The sequence below is a fragment of the Bos javanicus genome, chromosome 15 (genome assembly GCF_032452875.1).
Source record: "Bos javanicus breed banteng chromosome 15, ARS-OSU_banteng_1.0, whole genome shotgun sequence".
In the NCBI taxonomy this organism is placed as follows: domain Eukaryota; kingdom Metazoa; phylum Chordata; class Mammalia; order Artiodactyla; family Bovidae; genus Bos; species Bos javanicus.
The window spans coordinates 24,722,967-24,746,562 of NC_083882.1; the positions used below are offsets into that span (position 1 = coordinate 24,722,967).

A 23,596-nucleotide genomic window follows, 5' to 3' on the forward strand; every position below is an offset into this window, starting at 1 on the left:
TGTGCTGGCAGGGTGCCCTCTGGGCTCTCCACTTGAAGGTCTCCATCTCTATTTCTTGCCATGCTGCCTTTGCTGAGCGCCCACCAGAGGATGTGGCCCAGTCTTTCCAAAGGCTACTCTCATCTTGGATTTCAAAATGCAATCATGAGTTTGAGGTCCAGCACAGAGCCCCAGGGGCTCTTGCCTTTCAAGGCCTGAGCTTGGGGCTGAAGCTCTTACTGTGAGGAGCCATCAGGTTGATGGTATTTTCCTCCCAGGCCCTCTTACTGAGGTTCCTTCAGTGACCCCAACTATAAGGCTTGAAAATGGGGCCTGGGCAGTCTTGGCCCTGGCTTGTTAGGTCCAAGCCTCTAAGAAGGAGACATCTGTCTCCTGGCAGGTCAGCATCCATGGAAATTGCTCCTCTGGCACAGGTGTTCGGCTGGATTGGCCTGGTGGTCCTCAGACATGTGTCATGACTACAGCAGCATCGCAGACCAGATTTCTGGCCATGTTTTTATGGTCCCTGGGGTAGTTGGCCCATGGAACTCTCCCCAGAGGCCCCCACAAGCTGGCAAAGTACTTAGGTCTCCCATGGGTGTTGGGAGGGCAGCCTGGGTCTTTTTGCCAGTGCCCAGAGAGCCCTGGTGTGGAGAGCATGGTGGGGTTGTGTGCAGCTTCTGACACAGGAGCAGGCCTGGCTGGGCCCCACCACAGGCTCAGGACAGCTTTCCCTTGGCTGGGGTGGATCTGTGAAAGTTGCTTCCCGTAGTCTGTACATGGACCCCACGCTTCATCAGCAGGGCTCAGGGACAATGGCATTTCACTGTATCTGCCTTCTGCTCTGTGCCTGATGTTTGGTCTTGGTGCCAAAGGAGGTCCAGGGAGAGAGTGATTTGCAAACCTCCAGTGGCTTTGATTTGTTCTCCCAGCTCTGGTTGCATTACCACCAAACAGAGCTGTATTTCCTCACTACAGCTTTGCATTGGGTCTTCCTCTGTCCTCCTTTCCCCCTCATTTTTCCTCTTTTTCCATCTTCAGACTCTGTGATGGCACAGGACGGGCAAAGTGTAGAGGGCTTCTGGGCTTCTAGACTCACAAGCTCAGCTGTGTCTTCAGTTATGAAGATAAGGAAAGGATTATTTCTTATATTTAACAGATGGGAATGGGGCCAGCTGATGGCCCTCCAGAGACACTGAGCGCAGCATTTTCTACCTGGGATTGGCCGCACAGCGAAGGTATTTAACATGTCAGCATTTACGCTCACCAGGCTGTTGGGTGGGATGGATATAGGCAAAGCCAGAAGAACTGAAATCCTCAAATGTTCTTAAAGCATCATTATGGGTTTTTACTCGTATTTTGATTAGCCCTCCCCTGGCTCAAATGGTAAAGAACCTGCCTGCAGTGCAAGATACCTAGGTTCGATCCCTGAGTCGGAAAGATATCCTGGAGAAGGGAATGGCAACTCACTCCAGTATTCTTTCCTGGAGAGTCCCATGGTCAGAGGACCCTGGCGGGCTACAGTCCATGGGGTCGCAAAGAGTCAGACATGACCGAGCTGCTAACACTTCCCCCATCTGGGAAGTAAACAATGGTGGTGGATAAAAGAAATGTAACCAGAGAGAGAATTAAGAGGGAAAACTTTTGTTAAGTATTTGTTTTATAATAAACACTGCCTTGTGTTTTTAAATGAATACCTTTCAGGTTAATTCTAAAGCTTAAGATTTAGAAGTTCCCTGATTCTAGGATTTGAGTAATCCATATTACTCATGGGATCATTGGTCCAGGGGTCAGATAAGGACCAGTATTGAGTGTCTTTTTCTGTATCTAGAGATGTGCTGGATACTGTGGAAGATTCAAAGATGTATATGCTATAATCCCTTCTCTCAGGGGTTAAGGCCACACACTACACACACACCCGTACATGCACATGTGTGTACATCCACCACAGAGGTGGATGTAGCCTGTGGATCCTGTTAGTGCCCCAGAAATTCACCAGGTGTTGTCTGGGGGTATCAATAAGGTGATATGAGACACTCCTCCTCCTCCTCAGCAAAGCCTTATGGGCTGGTGTGATTGCAAGTGTGGGCACCAGCAGAAGATCATGGTGTCAGACAAAAATTCACTCCTGAAGTTGTGTGGTTAATGAATGTGGCAGGCAGGATGGTGCCTCCCGCCCTCCGAGATGTGTGTGTCCTCCCTGAGAACTGTGAAGATGTTACTGGCAGTGGGGAACTGAGACAGCTAATCAGCTGACTTTGAGACAGAGAGGTATCTTGGATTATCCAAGTGGGTCCAAGATAATCAGTGTAATCACAAAGGCCTTAAGATGTCGGAAAGGGAGGCAGAAGAGTCAGAGTCAGAAAAGGAGATACGGGGATGGAAGCAGAGAGCCAGAGAGATGGCAGCCTGGGAGAGACAGCCTGGAGTTGCTGGCCTGGAGGATGGAGGAAGGGGCCACAGGCCAGGGAGTGAGAGCTGCCCCTGGAGCTGAGAAAGGTGAGGGAGCAGACTCTCCCCTAGACTCTCCAGGAGGAACACTGGCCGGCCCACACCGTGATTTTAGCCCAGGGGGACCCACTCTGAACTCCCTGCCTGTAGAACTGTGAGATTGTACATTTGATTTATTTTAAGCTGCTAACGTGGTGGTAACTTGTTATAGCAGCAAAAAGAAACTAATGCAGCCGGGTGGAGGGAATGTGCATGGCTGGGGAGAGGGAACGGTGCTCTTCACTGTTCTCGGGAGTTCCTGCAACACAAGTGATTTTTTTCATCCCTTTCTGGGGAGCCAGACAGGACTGACCCTTATTCCACCCAGATTCTCAAAGCAAAACAAGCCCACCCGTGTCTGTACCTCCCTCCCTTCTGTGGGATGTCTCCTCTCTCCCCTGCTCTGTACTCACTGACTGGGTACAGATTCTTGAGGTGGGGCGCTGGCTAAAGATGGGAAGAGGGTTGCGTGAAATTAGGTTGACATTTTTCTGCCTTGAGGGATAGGCTTGGACCCTGGCCAGCATGGTACCTGGGGTTCCAATGCCTTACTCCACCTTCCTTCACTCAGGTTCTCTTTTGAACTTATCTTCCTTGTGTGAACAACCTGAAGTTTTTAAAAAAATAAGTAGGTTCTCCCAGGAAGGGCTAAAAATAGCACTTGTTTTCAAGTCTTGGCATTTTGTGAAGGTTATTGACTGCCATTTGGAGGGTAAGGTGCCGTCTAGGAGCAGCTGTGGAAATGAGGTCCTGCCCCCATAGGTGAGAGGGTCTCATGAGCTCATCAACCACAGATTTGTCCAGAGGCTGTCAGAGTTGCGGGAGGCGGAGCATCCTCCTTTTACAGAGGGGGGAAACTGAGGCTTAGAGAGCTTATATGACCCATGGAAAATCTTTTAAGTTTGTGGCCATCTGAGAGCTTTCCCCTTTTCTGGCTCTGCTGTGTTTTAAGGTTTTTGCCTTCTGATATTGCCAGTCTGAGGGCGGTAGGTGAATTGTGGTGGTAGAGACAGAGCTCAGCTTCTCAGGATTCCCCCAAGAGATGAATGAAACTAATCAGATAGAATATTGCCTCCCAAAGGGTTTGGTTGGCGAGGTATTACTCTCCATCATGGAACCTGAGAATAATGTCTACTGAGGATGACTTTGTCTTGGGTGTTTCAGTTTTATTTTTAAGATTCTAGCGTAGGTTTAAGTGAAGGGCATCAGCCTCCTTGAAGGTCATAACGTACTGTCTCTGGGGTTTGTGACTTAGCTCTTTTTGCTGGATGATGTGTTTAGTACTGTCTCTTATTGTCCCGTTCTTCTGCCTCCAAATCTCCACAACAGTCCCATGTTCTCTCTGACATTTCTTTCCTGGAAGTCTTTAAAAATATTCTAGGTTTTCTGTCTGTAATGCTTAAGTTCGTTTATTCCTGGATACAGAGAAGGCCCAAGGACCTCCCAGGCTGTCTAAGCCCTCTGATTCTTGGAAGGTTAAACTATTATGGAAACTGCCTCTGTGTCTTCTCTTATTTCCTGCATGCAGGGGTGACCTTTGGGGGCACATTGTTCAGACCAACCATTATCTCTCCCATTTGAAGTCTGCTTCTCTTCATCTCTCTACCAAAAGAGAAACTAAACCTTATTGTCATGATTAAGGTCACAGCTGATAGCCAGGTAAAGAAGTCAGTGCTCCCCCACTCACAGAGCTTCCCCGTTCCCCAGCTCTCCCATCCTCTCCAAGATGCAAGTGCCTTGGGAAAGAAAGAAAGTGGAGAGTAAGCAAGAAAGATGAAAAGGCTACCTGTGGTCCTTTCCATCTCTCAGCCTCGCTGGAGAAGGAACTTGGCCACACACTTGTTGGCTATAGGAGGTAACATGATGTGAATGTCCAGACGGCAGTTAAGTATTTATATGACCAGACCCAAGGATTTCCAGGCGCTTCCAAATCCTTCCAGCCTCCTCACAGTGAGAGTCCTGGAGGCTTCCAGCAAGACAATTAGCACATGAATTAAATTATGTCTCCTGGAAGGGAGCCAGAGTTCCCTGCCCACTGTGGGATAGTTGATTTCATTAAGGTTGACCATGTCCTTCTCTTTGGGCAGAGAGAGTGAAGATGGGTTCCGTGGAGAAGACAATGAAGCAGTAGCATTGGAGAACAACTCTGTGGATGGTAGGGGGCTTTCTGAGACCCCGATGGAGTCTCCCTCCTCCCCAAGTGGATGGTGCAGAGCTGGGGACAAATCCTAGCTGGCTGCTCTGAGCACATCCCCCTGTCTGGGTGATGAATGCAGCAGGCCCTGTGCTGTGCATGTGACAGGTGCAGAGGGAGCCACTCAGGTGAGCACTGATCTCCTGGTTGAGCCACAGAGAAGGCAGCAAGTGAGGACTGGCTTGTGGGGCCCTGGAGAGGAGCTTGGCGAGGACCAGGATGAAAGGGTGCTCAGGGACTGCTGACAGGCCCACCTGTAAGTCCTCTGTTCCTAAGCTGGAAAGAAAAGCAAGTGGCAGGGAGAGCAGGAGGCAACTCTTATCAACCCCATGATAGGGTCTAACCCTGGGAGCTGCCCATTGAGAGCGTAGCAGGCCTGAAGAGTGGCCAGGGTTGGTATCCCCAGCTTGACAGACCACAGAATCTGGAGCCAGGAGAGGGTGTAAGAGCTGAGGGAGGGATGCATGGGGGTTTAGATATTTGCAGACAGCAATCAACCTTGGACAGAGAAGGAGCACTCTCTTTTGCCTTGTTGTTTGGAGCCTAAATGTGAAACTTGGAGCACCCTCCATCTGACGTTGAGCCTTGCATCTCCTCTCCCCTGTTCTTGTCCTGTGTTGTTAGCTTTTCACATGCTTATGTTCCCTGCTATGTTTTAAGGTCCTTGAGGGTATAGCCTGTGTATTACATTTCTTTGAACCTTTCCACAGTGGCTAACAGCATGCTTTGCATTCAGTGGGCAATAAATATCTGTCTACTTTGAGTGACGGGACTGCCCCTCCCTGTTCCCTTCCTCCTAGAGGAGCTAGTTACTTATATTCCCATGGTCTCAGTCATCACCTGTCCCCCAGCCGGCTTTATGTCTCAAAAAGAAGCTGACGCCAGCCTCTTCCTCCTGCAGAGGTGGTTTTGTGAGAGTTTGTAAGACAAACATCGTGTGATGCAAATGGCAGCCACCGAACAGGGGTGCCTAGAACCGCACTTCTGAAACCCGATGGAGACCCTTCTCCAGACTGTTGCTGTTGATTTGTGGATCTCTCAGCTCATCGATCAAACTGATCCTCTCTCCTGAAGGGGGAAGGGGGCGGCCTGTAATTCCCTGACGTCTCCAGTTATTATTTTTACTGTCCTTCCTTCCTTCCTGCTCCTCTCCAAGCTCCTTTATCCGCCAGCTCTGCCAGTGTGTTCAGTGTGATTGTTTCAGCTTTATTTGGAAACGGGAAGCCTCATTTTACTATAATAGTTCCTTAATGATTTTCTAAATGAAACTTGCATACTTCATCTGCTCCCTCACTTTTCAGATATTAAACAAATAATCTCTAAGAGGTTTCCTTTCTTTTTTTACCTTTTTTTTCCCTCAGAGACCAGCAGTTTGCTCAGCCAGATGGTGAGAGATGGAGTGTGTTGTGGGGACGTGCCCGCTTGTGTGTGCCCTGTAGTAGGGGATTCTTGGGGAGGGTGTGGTTTCTGCTCACTCTTTGCTTGTCTCTCTGGCATCCAGCTAGGAAGCAAGACAGAGCACCCTTGGCAAGTGACCAAGACAGAGTGGGCGGCAAGAAGGCCCCCTCACCCTGATACTCCTGTGAGGAATCCACTTGTCTGCGAAGGGGCGGCTGTGCAGGAGGTCGCAGAGCAAGCGCCTGGCCAGTCTCCAAGGCCAGATGTGCTTTAGTGCCATGTGTCCTGGTGGGAGGGCTTCTGGGGCACGGCAGGCCTCTGCTGTGGCACCACCCGTGTCCTGTGCCCCTCCCCGTGCCAGGGGCCTGCGATGGTGCCCTGTGAGCTTGCTCCCCAGTCCCACCTTGGTTCCTTTGAGCATCTGGTCTACAGCCTCCCATGCCGCTCCACGACTCTCAGCTCCCCCTCGCTGGGCTTCTGGCTGGCCACCCTTTGCTCAGGAGCCATGGGATTCTCAGGCTTGCTTTGCCCTCATCTGAAATGCCTTTCCTCTTCTCTGCCTGCTACTCATCCTTGTTGCCTTCTAGGAAGTCCATCCTCAGGGGAGTCCTTGAGTTTTTGGTTCCTGCTGAATCTGAGTGTGGCGGTTGAAGTGAAGACCTGACGCCTAAGCGTAGGAGTAAGAACCGGTTTACATTCTTCTGTGAATGGTCTTCTCGACTGGACGGCAAGCTGCAGGGAGGCAGGCGTTGTCCTGTGCTTTGGTTGTATCTTTCATTGTGTCCATACCTGATTGATTCTCAACCTGTCTGGGCTGCTGAGAGAGGAAAGCTACTTGGATGTTTTTGCTTCCCGCCACACTTGGTGACCAACCAAAGATGGCTAAGAGAAGTAGCTCCTCCGTTGCACGTTCTCGCTCTACATTCCCATCAGGAGATGATGGTCTGTTTAATTGCATGGACACTGCTGTTGGGTAACAGAAGCGGTGGCTCTGCTGAGTTCCCTGCCTTGGTAACATGGACTCCATGGAGCCAGGTGCCTGGCATTGAGACAGGTGGTTTATTCTGATCTCTCACTTCTTGTACCTTCTTGTGGGACTGAAGTATCTTCGAGATGGGTGGTTTATTCTAATCTCTCTCTTGTATCTTCTTAGGGGACTAAAGTATCTTACACATGCATAGTTGGGATGCTGTGTTGGCATTTTATTCTGGGAGGCTGATCTAACTACCATCTTTGGAAATATCCTCCTTCTCAATACAGAATTTGGGTACTTTTTTCTGTCGCTCTCCTTCCATGGTTCCTGCCCACACCAAGCCTTCTACTCCAAGCCAGCTCCATTGTTTGTTTCAGGGAGGGTTTTGGTGGCTGGTCAATGACTGCAGTGCTCAAATCAAAGTCTGCCTCTGTCTTAGGACTCTGCACAGTCCAGCCCTTGCTACGACCTCTGCAACCCACTTCTTCACCTGACCCCTCTGGATAGCCAGCCAGACTCCCAGAGCCTGGTCCAGCATGACTTGGCAAGTCTTGGCTCATGTGATGCCACTTATCACATGGAACTTTCTCCCTTATCCGAGGCCGTTCCTAGGGACTATTCTTAATAGTCCCTAACATGGGTTGGTAGAGCTTCAGAGCTTACAAAGCCCCTGAAAGGACCAGCTCAGTCTCACCGTGCCCTCAAGCCATCTCTAGCCACACCACTCACCTTTTAAGCTGCTCCTCTTCTGCACATCTGAAACATGGATTATTTGTCAGCATTCTGTTCATAACCACATCTTCCACTTGGGATTCTTTGTCTCTTTCTCAGCAGCTATGTGATGAACCAACTGGAGGAGCTGGGTCTATCTTTCTTCTTCTTCAGCGTTCTACTAGCTGATTTATTTAGCACATGTCCTCAGCTCTTTGTTGTGTCTTTTTATATGCAGTCTCATTTTTCTGTCCTCTGGGGTAATGATGTCATTATCCCACTTGGCAGATGAGAAAACCAAGGCTTAGAGAATCACAGCATCTTAAAGCTAGTCGGTTGTCAACCTGAAATTTACAGTGAGGGCTGGTATCAGAGTCTTGAGTTTTTAACGTGTTTGCTCTGCCAACTAGAAATGTAACAGGCTCTGCCACCTACCAACTTGATAACCTCAGACAAGCTGATTACTTCCTATGGCTCAGTTTCCTCATGGCAGAACAGAAATGCAAATACCCTTGCCCAACGGAGTTGTTCTGAGGGTTGAATGAGATGGTGCACATAGCAAGTGCTCAAATATGTCTTGGATACCATCTTCCTAATCCTCCTTCATTACCAACATCATCTTAGTATTGTTGTCTGTGTTACATCATCACCTCTCAGGTCTCAGGTATCCCCTTAGCACCTAACACAAGGTTATGCATGTGGCTTGTGCTCAGGAAATGCTTAATTAATGAATGAGAAGAGCCTTCGGTTTCCAGAGGTGACTTGGTGACAAATACTCGGTGTGATGTTGTCTTCGTGACAGATACTGATTACAAGGTTGTCTTTGCCAGTGTTCAATCTTGGCAGGTTGTTGCAGTGGTGGTGCTTGGGGGTGGGGGACGTGGGTGGTGGTGGTATGATGGACGCTGTAGCGAGAACCTTCCTGCAGCCTGAAAACTTTTCTCCTTCCCACCCCCTTCCCCAGTAGCTCTGAGCCCTGCCAAGTCTGTGCACAAGCCTTGAAATGACAAAGTACCCTTTAGTTAATTGCACAACGGATTGCCTAGAGTTAAAAGTTCTGATTTATATGACTATAGCTCTAACTGCTCAATAACACAGGCCTGTAATCTACTTTCATTTCAAACAGAACGGTGATTTATAGGGCAGCATGCCGCTTTAGCTCAGAAATGAGGTGTTCAACATATGCTCTGTTGACATAAATTTGGAATTTATCGCTGTTGTCAAAACTGCCTGTTGGACAAAGGTGGGTATTAAGGCAATAAATGGCTCAGAATAGTTTTCTGTCACATTTCCTAACCATTGTATTCAGTCTATTTGAGGGGAAAATATATACTTAAAAGTAATCAAATGTCCAAAATCCATGCATCTTGTTTTGAGTGGTGAGAAAGGGGAGGGTGGCGGGGTGCAGGGGCTGGGAGAGGGTTGGGGTGCGTCGGGTGTGTTGTCCAGGAGAAGCCTTTTGGTGAAGTTATGGCCTATTTTAAAAAGATTCCACTTGGCTTCCTCTCCCCCATCCCCATTAGGAGGTGGACTTTCCTTTCTCATTTACAAAGAAGGGGAGGAAAATGAAAGCTCATTAAATAAAAATAGTAAAGGACATTTTTATGTGTGGGCTTAAAGCCAGTGATGTCAGGGAGGAGTTAGTGAGTGGGACCAGGAGGGAGGCAGAGTGCGATTTTGTTTATGGGGAAATAAAGCCACCGGCTCGCGTCAGCCTCCGTTTCCCTGCCACCCCGGCGAGCACCAGCTTGCTGTCACCTTCCTTCCATTGGTTCCGGGTCTTCCAAGGGCCACGTAACCCCTCAACCGCCTGATGCAGGTTAAGGAGAGTTGGGTACCAGGCTCTGCACACTATGCTGTGTGTACCCCAGCCCTCTTCTGCTTATTTGTTGCCCACGGGCTGGCCAAGATGCCTCTGCCCACTCACTCCTCCCCAGAACATATCCTGAGCAGCCACAGATCCAGCCCCTTTGTGAGGCTGGAGATTATGGAGAAGTGAGGCTGCGTCTGTCTTCAGGTCGTTTTCCATCTAGTAGGAGAGTCAGACAAGCGAGCCATGCAGCCCCAAGCGCTGCTGCTGCCATAGTAGGTGCACAGGCAGAAAGGATGGGGCGACATGGATGCTTGTCAGCTCTGGGAGTGGAAGGACCGTGGAAGCACCCTAGAGGTGATGCTAGCTTTCCTACGAGGAGAAATGTCCCTTTGTGGCTATTAGATCCTGTAGGGAGAATACAGGAAAAATAATACCCTAGTGATAGGCTTTTTAAAAATGGTGATGATGCTGTGGCCAGGTGATCACTGAGACGTGTCGGTGTGGGTTTTCTGTGCCGTGTACTGTAAAAGTGAGGCCAGGGTCCCTGTGCATCGAGGCTGCCACCTCCCTTGTCCTGTGCATTGGCTCCATGCCGCGGACTCGTCACCGCATCCCCTGGGTGCGGGGCCACCAGGCAGGTAACACAGAAGATTTAGCGAATGTGGTCAGAGTCATGACCACATTGACTCTTTTTAAGAATCTCTTTTCTCCATCCTCTGTTTTATGATAACATAGCTTGTGGTCTGCGGTCCTGGGTGCGTGTCTGTGAGATGGAAAGTACGAGCCTACCCAGAGAGCTGGCTGTGTGGTGGCTGCCGGCCATGCCCAGCGTCCTGGGTATTACGCATTTCCTGCACACCTCGCTGGGCAGGCTTACAGGTTAGGAGCTGGCGGAGCGAGCAGGCTGCCTGGTACTCCTCCCTGTGAAATGAGGCCCAGCACGGGGAGAAGATGCATTATTGTTTTTATTTTGTTTTTCCTTTTATCTCATGCCCACGTGCTTGGACCGTCTCAGTGTCGATACATGTGCACTCTTGTACACATATACAACCCTCCTTTCTCTTGCCCTCGTGCGTGACACCAAGATGCACACTCGCACACACAGTCCTGCACACACGCAGTGTGGATGCTGTTGTCAGCCTCCTCCGTGTGGCTCGCCCTCCCTTTGCCACCAACCCTTGTCCTTTTCACACAAAGCTCCCCGTTGGGAAAACTCATAATTTTTACACCACACGGTCTTGACTGGCCATTGCTGGAATTACTGTCTCTTTGAAGTGCTTTCTGCTGGGGCATTTACAGGCCGTTTTAATTACCTGCAGCTTGCAAGGGGCCTTGCTCTGTCCCAGCCTTGGTTTGTTTGTTCTTTGCAAGGAGTCTGTGCAGCAAGCATAGAGCTGCCTTCTTTTACAAAGAGAGACAAGGGGAGCAAAAGAAGTTTGAGGAGCCCTTCTCGAAGCTTCTCCCCCAACTCCCACACTTTGGGAAGAGAGGCCAACCTTGCTCTTGGCTTGCCTGTGTCCTCATCTCTGTGGGTCTCTCTCCTAGCCTTTTCCTGGGATAGTTTTGTTTGTATGTGTTGATTTTAAGTATATTTTCAAACTTCCCGTCTTAGATAAGCAGGGCTATCAAATAAAGCTGCTCTCCTTGCTGACCAAATCAGAGTCAGCTGCAGTTGAGCTGGGATCCTGGGCATATTTTTTTTCAACTAAATCTGTTTAAGGCGTGTGTGTTATTAAATTATTGAGTCTGGACATGGGGTGGAGAGTGGGGGTTGAAATCATATGCAAAGGTAGAACCCACTTTGAGCTGTCTGGAGTTTTATTTTCCTTGTCTTCATTTTTTCATTCGATTCTCTCTCTCTCTCTAGAATGAGCTAAATATAAATAGCCTTCTTTGGGGTTTCTGTTCAACACAAGTGTGGCATGTCATGTCTGCAGATGAAGATGCGAGCTTAGTGCTGGAGCCTTGGAAATGTATCCCCTTCTCCGCAGGCTTTTAGAGCAGAAAGAATCTTCATTCATTTATTCATTTAGCCCAAAAATGTACTGAGAAATTGGAAACCTCATACATTGTTGATGGGAATGTAAAATGGTGCAGCTGCCTTGCAAGAGTCTGGCCTTGGAAGAGTCCTCAGAAGGTTACACATAGAGGTACTAGTAAGTCTGTTCCTAGGTGAACACCCAGGAGCAGTGAAAGCAGATGTCCATAGATAAAACTTGTACACACATGGACATATTGAAGCATTATTTATAATAGTCAAAAGGGGAAACAACCGGAAGTTCATCCGCTGATGAGTGGATAAATTAGATGTGTAAATTAGCCCTATATATGTACATACATACAGGGCTTCCCTGGTGGCTCAGACAGTAAAGAATCTGCCTGCAATGTGGGAGACCCAGGTTCAATCCCTGGGTTGGGAAGATCCCCTGGAGAAGGAAATGGCACCCCACTCCAGTATTCTTGCGTGGAGAATTCATGGACAGAGGAGCCTGGCGGGCTACAGTGCATGGGATCATAGAAGAGTCAGACATGACTGAGCGATTCAAACTTCACTTTCTCATACATACGTAACAGGAGGGACTAGTGGTAAAGAACCCACCTGCCAATGCAGGAGACTTAAGAGACTGAGGTTCGTTCCCGGGGTCAGGAAGATCCCCTGCAGGAGGGCACAGCGACCCACTCCAGTATTCTTGCCTGGAGAATCCCATGGACAGAGGAGCCTGGAGGGCTAGTCCATGGGGTCACAAAGAGTCGGTCATGAGCATGCATACACATATCATCCCATGGAATCAAAAGGAATGAAGTACTGATGCATGCTACTGAATGGACAAGCCTTGAAAACATTATGCCAAGTGAAAGAAGCCAGACAAAAGAGGTTTCCTGTGTGATTCCATTTCATCAATGTTCAGAATAGGTAAATCCATTGAGAAGATAGATTGGTGGTTGCCAGAGACTGGGGGACAGGAGAATAGGGAATGACTGCTAACAGGTAGAGAGTTTCTTCTGGGGGTGATAGAAATGTTCTGGGAATGGAAATAATGGTGATAGTTGCACAGCTCAGTGAATATGCTGCTGCTGCTGCTAAGTCGCTTCAGTCGTGTCCAACTCTGTGTGACCCCATGGACGGCAGCTCACCAGGCTAAAAACCGTCAGAGTAACTTTAAAGGAGTAAATTTTATGGTATGTATGTAAATGATCTCAATAAAGCCGTCACTTAAAAAATGTATCGAATGCTTACTCTGTACCAGGCACTGCGCCAGACTCTGAAGCTACAGCAGATAGTTTCTGCTTTCAGGGAGCTTATAGTCTAGTAGAGATAAGGAATGGCAGCAAAAACACGGTGTATAGCTGTCAGTCCTGGCAAGTGCAGGAATGGATATGCCGGAAATGAGTGGAGTGCAGTGATGGAGAATAACGCTGATGCAGAACCTACCCACATGGACTTCGGCTCCAGTGCAGTCTTAACTTTCCCAGAACTGGGCACCCAGAAGGTGCTTAAACAGATATTAAACAGCTGTCGGGGGTGAGGCTGCAAGCATTCCCTGAGGTCTTCCCTGTAGAAGGTGATGAAGTCCTTTCAGGAGCCAGCCTGCTGTGGGCGCTGGGTGTCATCATCGGACTCACCTGTGCGCTCCGTGGCCCCGTTTACTTCCCGATTCACATTGGGTGAGTCCCGGGCGTGTGCTCATGTCTCCTCTCTTGCTGGTGGTTTTCTGGTGCCTCTAGGGGTATGAGGGGACGTTACGGGTGGAGCACGTACTCTCTCAGGTGGGCAAGTGTGCATGTGGAGCGGGAGGTGGGAGATGTGGAGACTTCTGCCTGCTTTACGGGAAGATCAGTGACTCACCATCAGTGTCCTCTTCCACGGAAAGCGGACTGTGCTCCCTTCCCCAGACACGAGGTGGCTGAGACCGTCCTCAGCAAACCCTTTCGGACTCGGATGTGATTTATAAACACACTAGCCGTATTATTATTAAATCTCTGTGGACTAGATATTTTTTTTTTTTTTGCACTTTTCTAGAAGGAAAAAAGAACTAGCAGAGAAATGGCTATCTATTGGGGCTTTGCCTTTTTCCTTCATTAAAATGACAATGACTTTTGCAGTGTGATTGGATGTCCACACAGGTTCATCTGTGCACTCCCCAATCTTGCGTTTCGAGACTGATATTCAGAATGATGGCTCCAAAATCTCAGCATCCTCATAGAGAAGTAATTCAATTTTCGGTGTGCTAAAGCAGAAAGAATGAGGCAATATACATTAAGAAGATTTTCAGAAGGGTTTAATTCCACAGGAACTTTCTCCTCAGGCCCTTAATAAACCTCAGTTATTTTCAATAGTCTCTAAGGATTCATGGCTGGTCTGTGGGATGGGAAGGCGGTAGAATTTTGGCTGCCTGGCTAACAGGAGAGCATGTCAGAATGAGCCTAGATAACTACGAGAACGACATTTCCTCCGCACACCCGGGCAGAGCAGGAAGATTAAGGGGGAATCTGTAGCTTTTTGAAAGGGTTTTCCTAGAAATTGGCTATTTTTACTGGTTGAAAGCTTCATATAGGAGTGACAGAGCGAAAAAGCGCTGCTCATCCGTAATCATAGTTCAGTTCCCATATAGGGCCTTTTGGGATCTGGAGAGAATATTTTGGGTTTATTTTTGTTTCCCTTGGGCTGACATCATGAAGCATGCCTCATGGTGCCCTGTTTTGGGTTTGGAAAAAAGCTCTGAAAAGCTATAAATCTTAAGGTATTTTACTTTTTTTCCTCTTCCCTTTTCTGAAAGCACAACTTTTCTGGTTTCTTAAAAAAAAAAAAATTAAAAAAAAAAAGAAAAGAAAACTACAAAAGTGTGTATTGATCTCCTTCCCTCACATCTTAACTGGCCCGGCTGTAATACCTTGCTTACATCTGCCAGGTTTTTGTGCAGTTTTGCAACATCTCCTTAATCCAGTGAGCATAAATAGAACATTTCAATCATATTTGGCTACCAGGAAGTTCGCAGATAAGCACGCTAAGACCTTGTTGAAAGAAGACCGTATGAGATTGTGTGTGATAAGATCATCCTATAGCCTGGTGCACAAATGAAAAACTTTTGTTCTTGGTGAAATTTGTTGATAGAGATATTTCAAATAAATGACTTGGGAGAACTTGGTGCTTTAAAACAAAGGGCCGGTTACATAACAGCCAGAAGCCTGGGCCTCCCGGTGCTGGGCTGCCACGAAGATCCTTCTTTGAGCAGTTGCTGCGGGGAGATTAGCACGGCCCTTTGTCATTTTTGACGTTGTGTTTTAACACTCTGGGGCAGCCTTATCTGAAAGCACTGTACTTCGTGTGGTTATGCCGTGGGGAATGACATTGTTCCTCCTCATATTTTCAAGGCTCAGGACAGCCCCTGCCACTCTTCACTCAGCTCCAGATTGGCCTTGATCCGGGGCCAAGGCAGAATGCATGGTTTTCCTTCCAAGAAGCCCAGGGAGGTCTTCTCTTTTGGACAACAGGGACAACTGTTCTATTTTAAAACGTTAGCTTAAAATATAGTTGATTTACAAGGTTGTGTTAACTTCTGTATAGGAAAATGATTCAGTTATACACACATTCTTTGACTTACTCGTTTTCATTACGCTTTATCACAGGGCTTTGAATAGCGCTCTCCGTGCTGTACAGTAGGACCTTTTTGCTTGTCCGTTCTCTATATAATAGATTGCGTCTGCAAATCCCAAACTCCCGGTTCGCCCGTCTCGCTCCTCCCCCTTGGCAGCCGCAGGTCTGTTGTCTGTGTCTGCGTGTCTGTTTCTGTCTTATAGACGAGTTCATTTGTGTCATATTTTGGATTCCACATGTAACCGATATCACATGGTATTTGTTTTACTCTTTCTTCACTTAGTGTGATAATCTCTAGGTCCGTTCATGTTGCTGCAAATGGCATTACCTCATTCTTTCTTATGTCTGAGTGGTACTGCATTGTGTGTGTGTATCTTTATCTGCATCTATATGTCACATCTTCTTTATCCATTCATCTGTTGATGGACATTTAGGTATCTAGGTTGTTGGCATGTCTTGGCTATTCGGAATAGTACTGCTTTGAACATTGGGTTGCATATATCTTTTCAAATTATAGTGTTCTCTGGATACATCCCCAGGAGTGGTACTGCTCATTCCTGTGGTGATTCTGTTTTAAATTTTCTGAAAACAAAATATTGTTTTCCATAGTGGCTGCCACCAGTTCACATTCCCACTAACAGTGTAGGAGGGTTTCTCTCCTTTTCTCCACACCTTCTCCAGCATCTGTTAAATGTAGACTTTTTAATGATGATCATTCTGACTTTTTGTGAGGCGATACCTCATTGTAGTTTTGATTTGCATTTCTCTAATAATTACCGATGTTGAGCATCTTTTCATGTGCCTGTTGGCCATCTAAAGGGACAACTGTTTGTTACTGGTGTGTGTGTGTGTGTGTGCGTGCACACGTGTGTGCGTGCATGCATGTGTAAAAGGCAGTGTGGTTTTTTAACCTCTACATTTTTTCTCCTTGAATTCCCTTTCATATTTGTCTGTTTACTGAGCAAAGATGCACTGAGTCCCTCCTATGTTCTGGGCTCAGTGACAGAGATTGAGGGGATGTTACCAGTATGGACTCTTCACAAAGAAGATTGTAGTCTGGCTAGCACAGACCCCTGTTAACCCCACAGCCCTTTAATGTCATAAACCTGGTTGGAAAAGGCCTAGGAAGTCATCTAACTCAATTCTTGCTTGGCTCCAAAGCTGCAGAGTGAAATCTGGAGAGGGTAAGTGATTTGACCAAGGTCGCTGGGACGGTTCCTGGAAGAGCTAGAGTGAACATTGTGTCCCCCACTCCCCGTCCAGTTTTTTGGTCAATATGTGTGTTAGTTGCTCAGTCATGTCCACCTCTCTGTGACCCTGTGGACTATGGCCCACCAGGCTCCTCAGTCCATGAAAGTCTCCAGGTAAGAACACTGGAGTGGGTTGCCATTCCCTTCTCCAGGGGATCTTTCTGACCCAGGAATCAAACCCGTGTCTCATTATGTCTCCTGCACTGGCAGGCGGTTCTTTACCACTAGTGGTCAAAATACCACGCTTCTAATCTAGACTTTTGAGAAAATATGCCTCTTTAAAAGGCTCTGAGGCAACGGCCTCCATCTTCCATGGCCCATAGGCCTGGATCCCCAGCAGAGGGATGCTTGCTGTCAGCCTGCCCCCCGTTTAGCAGCACAGAAGGTGTTAACTAGCACTCTGTTAGTTCTTGGTTGCTTTTTTTAATCTGTTGTTTGAAATCCTTGCTTTTTATTGGTATATTTACTTTATGGCATACATAAAGAGCTGTATTAAAAAATAAATTGTGTTGTAAAAGCATTCGCTAATGTTTATTAATATTGACTAGTCAGAGAGCAACGAACTCTATTGCTAGAAGGATAATTTGCGGTAATACCAGCTAAGCATTCACAGCTTGTCAAATGACTGTCTAATCTCAACGTTTAAAAAAAGTGGGTAAAAGGACAATTTCCCTTATTTATGCCTTGAGAAAATGAACATGACCCACTCCCTAGCCAAGATTAGAACTATGCTTGCTTTTTCTCTCTGGGGGTGCCAGGCCTCCTGTCTGAATCCAGGCAGTTCCAGGGCTGGCTTTTAGTGTGGGCTATCCCTTGGTCTGGGGGTGCTTGGCAGTTGCTTCAGGAGCTGTAGCCTCTCATGGGTCTGCTCTGGCTGCCTGTGTCGGTGCTGAGGGACTGGAGGGAGAAATGGAGTCCTGGTTCCTGTCTTCCAGGAGCTTGTAGATTTGAAGAACTTACAAATGGCTTAGTCCAGAATTGTGGACTTGATACTCCAAGAAAGTACCTAAGGAGGATGACACTGGATGTGCCTGTGGACCCTTGGTGACTGAAATAGATCACTCACTATTGACAGCATTAAAAGATGTTCTTGTGGGACTTCCCTGGTGGTCCAGTAGTTAAGACTTTGTACTCCCAAGGCGGTTGCAGTGCGTGGCTGGGGAACTAAGATCTCGCATGCTTGTGCATTGCATGGTATGGACTAAGAAGGAGAGAGAGATGTCCCTTGAGAAGATTCCCTGTCACCCTTCGAAAGTAGAGAACATTCCGTGAGCATCCCAGGTGTCCTGTGGATGACCTGCCCTGGCCTAGGGTGGAGGCTGCTAGCGGAACAGTTCTGTTCAGAGTATTCTTTCACCACAGAAAGGCATGTGGAGAGAGAACAGAAGCCTGGACCGTGTACAGAAACACTCTGCAGTCTCCCTAGAAGTTGCTTTTGGGAGTAAATCCCTCGTAACCCAATCGCTTTTCACTCATCTCTTAAAGTTTAAGCCCAGAATGGCGTTGACTGTTTGGCCTTCCTCTTGGCATTTGAATTGAAGGCAAGTGGACATTGAAGGCACATTGTGAATTTAATGATCTGGGGAAGAAGAGTAAGCCCGTTGTGGAAGTGCATAAACTCTTTTCCTCTATCAGTTCTGTTTCCACTCGGAGAGGTGAGGGAGGCCGGGGAGGTTCTCTTACCATTGGGTTTAAGGGCCATTTGTTGCTTTGCAGACTGAGAGCCTTGTCAGAGCTCCCAAAGGGACCCAGCTCACAGGGTGCCCATGTGGGGAGACACAGCTGCCAGTCAGGGCCAATGGACAGGTCCGGCTCAAGAGGGGAGCGGGAGGTTTGTATGGGGCCACCTTCCCATGATCAATAGAGAGCCTTAGGCAGTATTGACTCCCGGAAGGCAGCAGGCTTTTGAGAGAAAGGGATCATTGAAACCATCATGGGGAGCTGAGTCATAGAACCTTCTATCTTGTCCTCATCTCTTCTGAGTACCCCTAGAAGTACTGTGTAGGTCAGATTGATGGTTGCAGGATCAGGAAGCGAAAGATCAAGCATTGGGCTGACTTCTGCTCGTGGGGGAGCTCACACCAAGTAGAGGGGTGAGATGGAAGGACCTTCAGAGCTGCTGAAGCTAGAGTGTTGGTGGGAGTGGGGGATGGAGTCGTGTAGGGTGAGAACAAAGAAAGCATCATCTTATAAAGGCCCTTCTAGGATGGCTTCCCCACTGCATCTTCTCTCAGACAGAGGTGAGTCAGTGGTTCCCCCACTCAATTAACTCTCAGGACAGATCTTAGTTTTCAGTGCTGGTGTGGTGTGACCAGCAAAGTCACACGGCAGGCACTTTCACCTCCCCAGGAAGACAGCGAAGAGGGACAGCCTTTGGGTTACTGGAACAGAATTCCCCTCTTGTTGGTCTGTTCTCACTGCCATTTGTCTTTGGCAGAGGAGCTTGGGAAGAAATGGAATATTGGCAGTGCTGGGCCTTGAACCTGTCTCTCTGAGGCAAGCACTGGTGCCGGCCCTGCTTCTAGCATTCTCCCCTTAGTCCTTGGCCGTGTGGGGTGAAGGAGGGCTGAGCTTCTCCAGCAGGGCACAGATGCAGAGGGTGCCCCTTAGGGAGCAGCTGGTATGGACCGCTGTCCCTGGAGGCTGGGCGGGTGAGGATGGCATCTAGCGTCAGTCTCTCCCTGCTCCCACTTCCTCTCCTGTTGTGTTCTAGTGGGGAGATGAAGCCTCATCCCGAGGCGAGGTTGGCCTGAAGCTCAGGCTTTGTGCAGCTGTGATGTCACCATTGGCCTTCCACCCGTGGACTTCAGGGGCACAAGTGAAGGTCCAGCTCTGGGTTGGAGGTGCCCATGAGGCTCTTGTGCTTGGTGCAGTGTTCAGATGAGAGGAGGCTGTCTGGGATTTCTTTGGCAGCACTGAGCAGTCGCTTCTAAACTAGGCCCTACGAAGAAAAGGAAAGCGAAACAGGCCTTCTGCCATTACATAGTCACAGTCAAAAGCAGATGCGTATGAACGTTCAGGCTCACAACAGCACGAAAGTGGTTTGAATGAGCATGTAGCTTGCTGACTTGGTTTTACTGGGCAAGAATTGTGTGGTTGAGAATCAGTGAGGAGTGTGTCGTTCCCTCCAGTTAACTTGTTAAGAAGTTCGTCTTAGCTTACCTCTGATTTCTCATAATGATTCAGCTCTCTTGAGAAAATAGCTAGAAACCTGTTAGAGGTTAATTTTTTTTTTTTTTGGTCTTCTTGGACCGAATTGAAAATCTCTTAGCTTCAGGGTGAGTTTACCCAGTGAGTCAGGTGTGGACATGCTGGGGCAGAAGCGGGGGTGGGAGAGCATCTGGGCCTGCTCCCCAAGAGTGGGTGGTGGGGCCCCGAAGCCTGTGAGGGAATGGACTCTCTGCCGACTAGAGTGTGGAGATGCTTGGGCCGTCTCGAACTGGGTTGCACTCAAAACCGTGCCCAGTGCTCTTGCTTCTCAGAGAAGAGAGCGTGAAAACCAAGGCAGCAGGCGTAGAAAGGTGCAAAGATGTCCTGAGCTGCCCTCCTTGCCTGTGTTACAGTGGAGGCTGAGGACCTCAGATGGCCACGAGCAGTTCGACCTTGTGAGAAGGCATGGCCGGGCTGGGAAAATATAGGTGTATGTGGCTCAGGAAGAAAGAGGCGGACAGACTTTCCATTTTCATCGAATACTTTGCAGCAGCACCATGAGGGACGGAGGTGATGGGGGCTGTGGTCTAGAGCAGGAGTCCCCAGCCCCTGTAACCTAAGGCCTGATGATCTGAGGTGGAGCTGATATAACACTAATAGGCATAAAGTGCACGGTAATTGTAATGCACTTGAATCATCCCCAAACCATTCCCCCCACCCCACACCGTGGTCCATGGAAAATTTCTCTTCCAAGAAACAGGTCCCTGGTGCCAAAAATGTTGGGGACCACTGCTCTAGAGAGACAGACCCTGAGTTCTGACAGTTTGTTCTTTTGCTCTAGAAACCAGTTGGGACTTTGTTTCCATGTTGATCATTCCCACAGACAGCGCCATTTAGAATCTATTGGTGACCCTTAAATACACTCAGGTTCTTCTCTGCCCATTTCCCTTTGCTTTGAATTAGGAGAGGTCACTGCCTCGTTATAGCCATCTCTTGGCATCTAAACAGTAGCAAAGGATATGGGTAAACCGGCTCAAGCTGAGCTGCGGGCCTGTGAGGTGCCTCCCTCTCTCTTCTGGACCCCATCTGCTTTGTCCTACTCTCTCAGCCAGTCAGGCAGGACCCTGGTCCTTGTACTCCACCTGGGATCGCTTGGACGCCACCCTCGGCCCCTGTGTGGGGGCGCTGAGTTAGTGCGTCAGGAGCAGGGCAGTTTCCTTACCCCGAGGCTTGGGCAGGAGAGGACACCCGTGTCTCTGGAGGCTGGAAAGTGCAGGGCGGCAGAATGGTTCCAAAGAAAGGGCTGGTCGTGAGTTCTGGAAGTTTCTTTCACTGAAAGATAGACTGCAAGTGGGTGAAGGAGGGAACTTAGGTTGTCTGGATTAGAAGGATTTAAAATGAACAGATTTCTGGGAATGGGTGTCAGTTTTTTGCTTGGGTTGTCCTGGCCCGACCGCCTAGGTGTTGTGAGGCATCACACAGATGGCATATGGCTCAGGGAGAGAATGTATGTGCCCTCGCTCAGTCACGTCCAGCTCTTTGTGACCCCGTGGACTGTGGTCCACCAGATTCCTCTGTCCATGGGATTCTCCAGGCAGGAACACTGGAGTGGGTTGCCATTCCCTTCTCCAGGGGATCCTCCCAACCAAAGAGGTGATTATACCCCTCAGAGGAATCCCTTGGAGGCTGGATAAAAGGGTATGGGTAAGTCTTTTGAATAATAAAATTTTGACCCTGTGAGACTCAGATGGTAAAGAATCCGCCTGCAATGTGGGAGACCTGGGTTCGATCCCTGGTTGGGAAAATATCCTGGAGAAGGGAATGGCAACTCCCTCTGGTATTCTTGACTGAAGAATTCCATGGACAGAGGAGCCTGGTGGGCTACAGTCCCTGGGGTTGCGAAGAGTGGACACAACTGAGCGACTTTCACTAGACATCATCCATCACTTTACAGGCGAAAAAAAAATGCAGAGAGATTGTGAGAGCAGGATTTGCAAGGTTGTAAGGCAAATTAATGACCAAGTTAGGACCAGAATCCAGGTCTTCTGGCTGCTCCCCTGCCATCCTTCCCTTCCTCCTGCTCCCCCTGTAGTAGAGGGCAAGAGTGCATCACCTTACACACCACGCCGTTCCTGTTGGTCAAGAAAGCTGCTGACACCAGTGGCCAGGCAAATCCATTGGCACCAAACAAGGCGATGGGGTAACCCTGAACGTGTTCTTTGGGTGAGAGACTTGATCTGGAACCTGCAGAAGGAAGAAACAGAAACCCAAGAGTGGACTGGGGGTGCTTTCCTGGTGGTGGCTGCTGAAACCCAAGGCTCGAACACTCCAGTGTCCTTTGGGAAAGCCAACCCGAAAGGATGTTGTGCTCCTCTTCCTCCTGACAGCCACCCCAGAGGTGGGCACTCCTGGAAGCTAAGAAAGCATTAGTGCAGACAAAGGTGGAGATAAATAAGATGAACCCATGCTGACCAGACCGTGAGCGTGTGCACCAGAGTCACCTGTGGGACCACCTGTGAATAAAGCTTTTGCTGCTTCACAGAACAGCTCTTGGGAAAGCAAACCCCTCTCCTGCCTGGGCAAGTGACAGGCGCAGTCAGCTACCATGTGTGAACATGCATGGGTGCGCACACACGCACACGCACACGCCTGGGTGCGTATTTTAAAACCCGCTTTGCCCAGAATGCTATTAAGACATGTCCCAGTGCCCAGCATTGTGAAATATATTTAGAGTTGAGAATGCTCAGTGGAAATGTTCTGTTCTGTTAGTTATTATTTCTCAATTGGGATGGATCGGCCTCGGCCACGAATCAGATAACATGGGGGTGGGGTGCACGGCCGTGTCACAGATGAGGGTGTGTGTGTACTTGTGATTGAGAAATCATGTGTTGTCTTTGGCACGCAGGGAAAGGGAAGGCAAGCAAACACCACTGTGATTGAGAAAGAGTTCTGCGAAGGGGCCTGGGCGTGATGGCCGACAGAAGCTGGCCACACTGGACCCCAGATACGGTCTTCAAGCCACCAAGCCTGGGCTCGTACTCACCCCGGGGCCCTCAGGGTGGTGATGGACTCTGGGCTCTCATGGGACTTGGAAGGTGCTGGCAGTGGGTGGCTGGCCTGAGTGTCATGATCTGGGCACCGCTGACTGGAATGTACGATCCTCCCCCTCTCCACCTGCATTCGTCTAGTATCCTGTACCAGCAGCCCTCCAGCCTTTGACTGTGGGCCTAACACATCAGCGTCCCAACTGTGATGGGCGGTTCCCCTAAGAGTGCCTGCCTGCCGCCCCACCGCCCTCGGCTCCTACCTTTGGCTGCAGTACCTGCTCGGTTCCTCGGGGCTGAGGCCCCTGAGGAGACGGCGGGCAAGGCGGGGGTGGATCCCGTATCCGGTGGAGGCACAGAGAGGCCTGAGAACAGGAGTGTGGGTGGGAGGAAAGGCAGAGTTCCGGGCCAAAAGGCCCCTATGCCAGCCCGCAACCGACTCTCTAGACCTTCCCCGCTAGCCACCCGCCTCCCTGCCTCCCTGCTGTCTCCTACCTTAGCAGTGGGGTCCGGTGGGCAAGGACCAGGATCACAGGCTGGACCTGTGAACAGTGGTTACCAGGGCTCCTGTCTTCCCGGGGTGCTGGGGTGATCGTGGGTGGCTGGCCCACCTCACATGGCAGTGACGGTAAAATGAGATAGCGTGCGTGAAAGTACTTTGGAAAGCCAGTACCGATGGCTGCCACCTTCCTTTTATAGAATGATGATATCTGGTTTCTTCAAGCCTTTCTTTCCATCTGGGTTCAACCTCTGGTGGGAAGTAGAGGGAAAGCACATCAAAAGCTGGGCCTTTGGGGAGGTTTTGTGTGTTGGGGAGTGACTGCGGGTCTAAGAACACCTGGATGCTCTCAGAGGAGCATCTGATGTCCCTGAAGGCCTCGGTTCACTAAGAACGCTTATTTAGAGCCTGCTGTGTGCCCATCTCTGGGTGGGCGCTGGGCTGTGAAAGACAGAGAAGGTACAGGGCGGCCCTCTGGGGTGTGTGGTGGTTTGGGGGA

At 49.1% G+C, this 23,596-nt stretch overlaps 1 protein-coding gene across 4 annotated transcripts in view; it reads left to right on the forward strand.

Moving 5' to 3' along the window:
• ZBTB16 (zinc finger and BTB domain containing 16) overlaps positions 1-23,596 on the forward strand; it is a 204,807-nt gene that overhangs the window by 74,808 nt on the left and 106,403 nt on the right. The gene's annotated exons all lie outside the window — the stretch shown is intronic.